The sequence below is a fragment of the Theropithecus gelada genome, chromosome 17, assembly GCF_003255815.1.
Source record: "Theropithecus gelada isolate Dixy chromosome 17, Tgel_1.0, whole genome shotgun sequence".
Classification (NCBI taxonomy): domain Eukaryota; kingdom Metazoa; phylum Chordata; class Mammalia; order Primates; family Cercopithecidae; genus Theropithecus; species Theropithecus gelada.
In genome coordinates, this window is record NC_037685.1 from 39,692,346 (window position 1) to 39,700,384 (window position 8,039).

Consider the following 8,039-nt stretch of genomic DNA (forward strand, 5'->3'; position numbering starts at 1 on the left):
AGAACCTTGATTGAAAAGTAGAGGTTATCACCAGAGAGCCTTGCTTTCCAGGCACCCCCACCCCACCCCTCTTCACGCGCAGTCCAGGCTCAGCACGCCAGCTGTTTGCCTTTCTCTGAACACACCGTCATCTTCAGCTTCTTATTTTTGCTCATGGTGTCGGCCACCCTTTCCACTCTTCTGCCTATAAAAATCCACTCTCTGCTTAAGGTCTGTCCAACTGTGACCTTCTTCTGGCCCTCCAGTGAGCACTCACCTCTCAGCTCCAACAGCACACTGCCTCTGGTTTCATTCTTCTCTACGTTCTAGCTATTTACCAGGTCTGTTACCTCATGATGCCATACAATCCCAGAGACTTCCAACAGCTGAGTCTTTTCTGTAAATCCATTTGAGGGGGTATCAAGACGCCTTTTACGGAGCAAGCTCCGCAGTCCAGGGGCAGCTCCTCACAGCCTAAACACGGCTGCCTTATCCTGAGCAGTTTTACTGACAATAGAGCTTCGACTGAAGAATGAATTCCTGTTCAGCAGGACACCGAGCACTGTTTAATTGAAGCCTCTTAAAATTCCTAATAGATTTTGCCTAGATGGAGGATGTGCTAAAGAGGGCTGCGAATATTTCGTGTTTTTGTCTTCTTATTGTCACCCTTCCTTGGGTCCTGTCCCTCTTCAAGCACGCCTGCACTACACCTCCACACCAGTCTGCCGGTGCCCTAATCCCTGGTAAGGGCGCTGGCTCCAGGTGGGTACAAAGCCTCCCAGTGACTTCACTTCAAGAATGGACACAGATTGGAAATCTTACTAGTAAAGAGAAAAATGAACAGATCATTTTAAAATCCCTCTTCTGTTCTACTTACGGCTACCCACTATCCAGAGAACCACAAACCACCACCCTCTCCTGACTAGTAGTAGGTAGGTCCTGGTTAGTAAAGTCAACTAGCCCAAAGTATTTCCATACAAAAATCCACCAATTCGAAATTAATTTAACTTTGCAAACTCAGCTTTTACAGTACAAATCTCTGCGAGAGCACAGTGGTTTGCTTACGGAGGAAAGTCTGGCTTCTCCTGGGAATAGTTGCAGGCAAACAAGGCATTTTGGGAAAATACGGGCAAACTGCAGGTGCTCCTCATCTGAGCATTTCGATAAACTGAATGAGGCCAGGGAAAAGTCGTCTTCATTTACAGGTAAATGTACATAAGGACACGTACGTGTGTGAAGACCTACACTTTATATAGGTCACCTGTAGTTTTTCATTAATCATTTTTCCTGGGACATTTAGCAAAATAAATCACATGCTTTTAAAAAAGGCCACAAATTCCGGGTGCGGTGGCTCACGCCTGTAATCCCAACACTTTGGGAGGCCAAGGCGGGCGGATCACGAGGACAGGAGTTCGAGACCAGCCTGGCCAACATGGTGAAACCCCGTCTCTATTAAAAACACAAAAATAGCTGGGCGTGGTTGCAGGCGCCTGTAATCCCAGCTACTCGGGAGGCTGAGGCAGGAGAATCGCTTGAACCCGGGAGGCAGAGGCTGCAGTGAGCCGAGAGCGCGCCACTGCACTCCTGCCTGGGCGACAGGGCAAGACTCCATCCCAAACAACAACAAAAAAGGCCAGAAATCTAGTACATTTTCTTATCACTTCAATATGAATCAACTAAGCGTGGAGTTAAGAAGCTGTGTTCCAAAAACACTTAAGTCGGCTTTTGAGCCTATGGTGTTCTCCTTGGCCCACAGAGTAAAATAGCAATGATAACCATAATTAATAATCAAGTTAATAAATTTCTTCAAAATTTCAGAATTTTCACTAACGGCTCCAAAGAAACCTTAGATCAGAAATTCACAAGTGCCAGGAGACGTTTTTAGATTTCTTTTGCTGCTTCCAGTCTCCTTACAAACGGGAAATCTTTAAGAACAATTTCTGAGAAGCGTTAGCCTGGTTCAGCCGAGGTCCTCTGAAAGCCAGCGTGTGGGCGGCCACGTTTCCTTTACAGGGAAGCAGCGTCCGTGCGTGAGGCGGTTCCTGGCTTTTACCGCCCTCCGCCCGTTCTGGCAATCGCGCCCATGGCCCCCGCGCGAGGCAATGGAGGACGCGTTTCGGGGTCCACCGTTCCCTCCCTCCGGCTGGCCTCGCCGGCGGCGCCCCAGGCTTCCTCCCTCATCCCCGGGGACGCCGGGTGCTGCAGCCTCGGCCCAGACGCCGCGCAGGGAGCGACGCCCCGAGTTCCCGCGGGACTCAGGACACCCCCGCCCGGGAGGCGGAGCGGACGCAGCCCCGACCCCCGCCCGCGCTCAGCGCCTCACCTGCCGCCACCCGGGCCGTCGGGGAGGGCCGGACCGGGGCGGAAGTGCAGGGCCGGGCCCGCGCCTCTGCTCCCAGGCCGCCCCCGGCGGCGCCCCCTGCAGGCGGGACGCGAGGCCCGCCCGCCCATGCTGGGCCCTCGCACACACCTGGCCGCACGCACAACTGGCCGCACCTGGCCGCACACACAACTGACCGCCTAAGAGCCAGACCCACCCACGCCGATGCCCGCCGGAGACGCCCCGCGGCAGACACAGCGCAACCAGCTTCACACACCTGGGGACACCCCACAGAAGTCACATCCACCCTAACACACCTGAGCACTCAGGCTCAAGCCCCGATTGCATGGTGGACCCAGACACCTGGGCCACACCCCACAAAACACAGACTCACGACTCCACAAGCTTGAGGACACAGCACATCAGATGGACGCACACTCACACACAAATGAACCCAAAGCTCAGACACACCTGGGGATGCAAACCGTGTGTATCTATCACATCACACATTACCAAGGGCCCCCAGCTGAGCATGCACACAGCCCTGATACCGAGTCCAGACCGTCATCTAGTCACACTGCCCACTTATTTACCAATACTCTTTTAAAATGAAACTGTGGTTGAAGGAGACAATGGAAGAATGACATCACCTCTTCCCTAGCTCCAGGACTAATTTAAGCCCCAGAAATTACAGGACTGAGAACCAAAATCAGAAGAGAAAATTTTCCCTAGAGACATTGGGTTGAAGCAATGCCACTTGGGGGCCAGATGGTAGGAATGGTACAGAGATGGAGAGAGTGACACTTCTGTCTCTCCGAAAGCCACAAATCTGTGTTTATCAGATTAGCAATAATCCCCCTTAATCATTTCCTGCCCTTTCTACTTTCTCATGGACGTGGACTGATTGAAACCTTTATATAAATTGGTTTTTATCCAAACATTTCCAACAACGAGATGTGATCGCATTTTGAACAGATGTACAATTCCAAAAGAAATCTAAACCATCAGGTACATAAGTAGTTGGTTTTCACAGAGTTTTTTCTTGTCTTGGACACTTCAAGATTAAATTGAAATGTATTTTAAAAAAACTTGTCTAGCTCATATTAATATTTTTAAAGGGAGCAGTAATAACTTTTTGAAGCGAAAGAATGATTCCACTTTCTTTTTTGAGGGAGGAAAATCATGTCAGCAAAGGAAAGTAAGGCAAATAGATTAATTCTTCTGATAAAGGAAAATTAAAGATGACAGGATGAATTTTTTGTTTGTTTTGAGATGGGTGCCCACTCTGTCACCTAGGTTGGAGTACAGTAGCATGTGCTGGCTCATTGCAACCTCTGCTTCCCAGGCTCGAGTGATCCTCCTGCCTTAGCCTCCTGAGTAGCTGGGACCACAGGCATGCACCACCACGCCCGGCTAATTTCTTGTATTTTTGGTAGAGACAGGATTTCACCACGTTGCCCAGGCTGGTCTTGAACTCCTGAGCTCAGGCAATCCACCCACCTTGGCCTCCCAAAGCGATGGGATTACACATATGAGCCACAGCACCCGGTCAAGACAAATGTTAAGTTGCATCTATCACCAGGTAAGGCTGGGAAAGCCCAATTTAACATAGAATAGGCTCTGTGGGATGAAGCCTTCAGATTAACTTCTTGGAAAACAACTCACAGTTTGAAGAGCAGTTTTTGAAATGTGGTCCCAGTCCAGCAGCATCGGCAGCATCTGGGTATTTAGAAATGCACAATCTCCAGCCACACCGGAGGTGTCCTGACTCTGGGGGTGAGGCCCAGAGATGTACATTTTAATGAGTGATGCCAGTTCAAGTTTGAGAACCATCGTCTTTTGAGGATGTACCTCAGTGCTTCTCAAACTTTAAAGTGCATGTGAATCAACCCAGGATCTTGTTGAAAAGTGTAGATTCTGGTTCAGCTAGCCAGGAGTAGGGTCTGAGATTCTGCAGGTGGACAGAGGGTGCTAAGTAAGGATTTTCTTGTGTATGGACACACTCCAGGGTGCTGTCACTGTGAAGACAGCTCCACAGCAAAGCAAGGGTCTCATAGAGATAAAACTCACAGAGTGTCTCAAGGAAACAGACTGGTCAGTCTAGGCAGGTCCCGGGCTTGTCACATTTAGGGGTGGTCAGTTACTCAGGATCCCTTGGCAAGCCAACTGCTCTGGTGGCTTTTAGGAAGTGGGTTGACTCACCAAATCTGTTTGGTAGCGTCCAAATGGTACTATTGAGTCATTCACTGCAAAGGGTTCAGCTCTGTTCATTCTGGCCCCTTTACTCTGCCTTTTTACAAACTCCCACATCCTCTAGGCTTCGGGTCATGCAGTCAGCAAATCACTATGCACCTGTGTTAATCTGTTCTTGCATTGCTATAAAGAACTACCTGAGACTTGGTAATTTATAAAGAAAAGAGGTTTAATTGACTCACAGTTCCACAGGCTGTACAGGAAGCATGACTGGGGAAGCCTCAGGAAACTTACGATATGGCAGAAGGTGAAGAGGAAAGAGTCACATCTTAAATTCTTAAATGGCCACAGACGGAGAGAGAGTAAAGGAGGAGGTGCCACACAGTTTTAAACAGCCAGATCCTGTGAGAACTCACTCACTATCACGAGAACAGCCAGGGGGAAATCCGTCCCCATGATTCAATCACCTCCCACCAGGCCCCTCCTCCAACACCAGGGATTACAATTCGGCATGAGATTTGGGTGGGGTCATAGACCCAAATCATATCAGCACCTGTTCAAAGCTCAGCAAACGTTTTCTTTATCAACTCCAAGGATTTAAACCAGCAAATTGCCTTTAACCAGAATTAACCAGTTTGGCATTTGTACTGCCTAAATCAGAGCAGGTAATTGCTGATCTCTGTTTTCTAGACCTGGGTGTAATGTCTAATTTACATTCCTATTTAAATACATTGCCACTTAATATTATGTAAATGAGGTCAACCTCCTCTGGGTGTTACCTCTCCTGCATGTCTCCAGCATTGCAAGTACCACTCAATAGAGGGGAAGATATCCCCTGCGTCTCTTGAAACTCTAGTTATAATGTGAAATAAACAACCGAAAGGAGGTGCTATATAAGAGGCTTGAAGTCCAACGGAATAACACCGTAAAATCTGCTGAAGTATTACCAAATTATTCCAGTAAACCATTCAATAATCATCTTTGGGCCTAAATAGCCTGCAGACTAAATCCAACCTGGTTGTCTGCGGCCTTCAAATAATGAGTTTTACATTTTTAAATACTTAATTTTAATTTTAAATTACATTTTAAACACTTTACATTTTGGAAACAAAAGAATCATAATAGTTCATGAGATTTAAGTTTTAGTTTCTGTATATAAAATTTGGTTTGTTGACACTGTCTGTGACTGCTTTCACAGGACAGCGGCAGCACTGAGTAACTGCCGCTGAGACCATATGGCCTGTAAAGCCTAAAATACTTAACTTCTTCCCTTTTACAGAAAGTTTGCCCACCCTGCAAACTGTGTTTCTTGCTCTTGCGTCTGTTTCAACACCTTCCTCTCCTTTCTGTAACTGTCTCCCTACTGAACCCAGTTTCACGAGCACAGACCTTAATGCTTTGTGTGTATGTTTCAAGGACCTCATGCCATGAGGTTTACTTTCTGATCACTTCCCTTTGCAAATCAGTATGAACTTAATGAGAAGACTTTCAAGTTTCAACATAGGATTATTAGGCTAATTCAGAAAATGTGTGTGCAAAAGACAGCAAATAGTGTATATTTTGCAAACTATTGGATTCCTTACTTCCACTTCTAAACCTGGCTCTAAAAAGTTGTTAAATTTGAAAACAGCAGGATTATTCTTTCTGTGTGATTATTTTACTTGTTACAACAGGTCTCACTGCCGAACAATTTAAACCCATGACAAATTAACGAGCAGAGAAAACCAACCTCACGAAGCTAAGTTCACTCACATTAAATTCAATCCCAGTATTTCTAGAATTAATGTTTTAAAGATGATGCGAGTTGCTGTCAGGTTTTTGTGAATAAGACATTGACCTTTTCTCCACAAAAGATACGCAGTATCTTTTTTAAAAAGTATATGAAATTTTCCAAGAAATTGAAGTTGAGATGGTTTATGCTATTCTTGCCATCTTCTGTAATTTCAGAAACAAGCAAAGGCCGGAGCAAAGCACTATGAGATTATTTCCTCAGCTTTGTTGAATAAATCCCTCATCATGAATAGGAGACTAACTAAGAATTCTCAGAAGTAATCTGACCAGCCAAGTATACTATCCACCATGCTCAAAGCTAATGACATTGAAAGAGCTGTAGGCAGGCCACAGCCATCTCTAACCCTATCACCTTGCTGCCAGTCAAGTCATTGGGCCCTGCTATCCAAACAGTAACTTTTAAAAGGAAATAATGCTAATCTGGTGTCTAGAAATGTAAACATTACACAGTGAAATGTAGCTTGGTTCCCTTTGAGTGGTCAATGTAGGGAATGAATGCATATTGAGTGGGCCTCATATGCCAGGCACTTCATGATGCTTCTTGTGTCATCCTTTGAAGAATAGTATGAACCAGATATTATTATCCCCATTCTATCTGTGAAATGGCTCTGAGAGGTAAAATAACTCACTCAAAGGTACACTGCCAGTAAATGAGAGTGCAACGGCTTGAACTCACACGCAGCTGAGCCAAAAACCCATGCTCTTAACGTGAGGTTTAAATGGGGAAGCTGGGTAATATACCTTGAAATGTATATTATTAGGACTCATCATTTATGTTTGAACCTCTTTGTTAAAATTATTAGTTCCAGTAAATAATCCTATGTATGTAGTTCTTTCAATGAAGCTCTTTCACACACATGATCCATTTGATCCTTATTCTTGCATGAAATAGTAAAGACCAGGGAGAATTTCTTCTGCTTTGATAGGCACGTGGCCTGTCTGAGCCCAGTCAAAGACCACCAGGTGCAAAACTATAGTCGGTTGAAGTCAGATTTATTGGCTCGCTGCAAGGAGAGAAGACTGAGGCCAGAGGAATCCTGGGATGCCTCAGCAAAGGCATCCAAAGCTCCTCTGCCACTTGGCTGCACAGAGCCACCTTCATTTCGACGCTGACACCTGGGATGGTCTCTTGGCTTCTCTGCTTATGTCCTCTTAGCCTCTCTCCAATTCTCTTCCCACCAGCAGCCAAGTGACCTTGTCAAAACCTCACTAACTTGGATCATGTCACTGACCTGCTTTGGATTCTCCCCCAGTTTAAAGTAAGCACCACGTGGTCTGTGAACCCTGTATGAGCCGGCTCATCACCAAGGCCAGCCTTCTCAAGCACCCTCCCCGGCCTCCTCGGACTTCAGCTTTCCCACAGCACGGCCTGTGCAAATGCTGTTGCTTCTGTGTGGTCCAGGTTTTCTCAACCTTGGGACTACTGATGTTTTAGGCCAGGTGATTTTTGTGGGGGGTTGTCCTGTGCATATTCCATGTACAGCAGCAGCTTCTCTCTCCCTCATCACTTTCCAATCAGTTTTAACAATCAAAAATATCCCCAGGCCTTGCTGAATGCCTCCCTGACCCAAAGGGCAAGAAATTCCCTGGTTGAGAACAGCCAGCCTGGAGTGACCTTCCCCTTCTCTGCCTATCAATCTCCATCCAGAAGCCACCTTCCCAGGGCGCCCTTTCCTGACTCTCCAGGTTAGAGCAGGCCTCCCTCCTCAGCTACTACTCATGCGACCCTTTGATCATTGTTTTCTCACTGGACTGT

General features: G+C 46.5%; 1 protein-coding gene across 3 annotated transcripts in view; it reads right to left on the bottom strand.

Moving 5' to 3' along the window:
- Window positions 1-3,112, bottom strand: part of GGACT (gamma-glutamylamine cyclotransferase) — a 58,335-nt gene extending 55,223 nt beyond the window's left edge. For 2 of the 3 annotated variants that reach the window (XM_025364078.1, XM_025364077.1), the window contains exon 1: window positions 2,303-2,364. The gene's annotated coding sequence lies outside the window, so the exon portion shown is untranslated. Of the gene's footprint in view, window positions 1-2,302; window positions 2,365-2,892 lie in introns of those variants that run through there. The other variant, XM_025364079.1, reaches the window with a different exon arrangement.
- Between the last annotated feature and the right edge of the window lie 4,927 nt (window positions 3,113-8,039).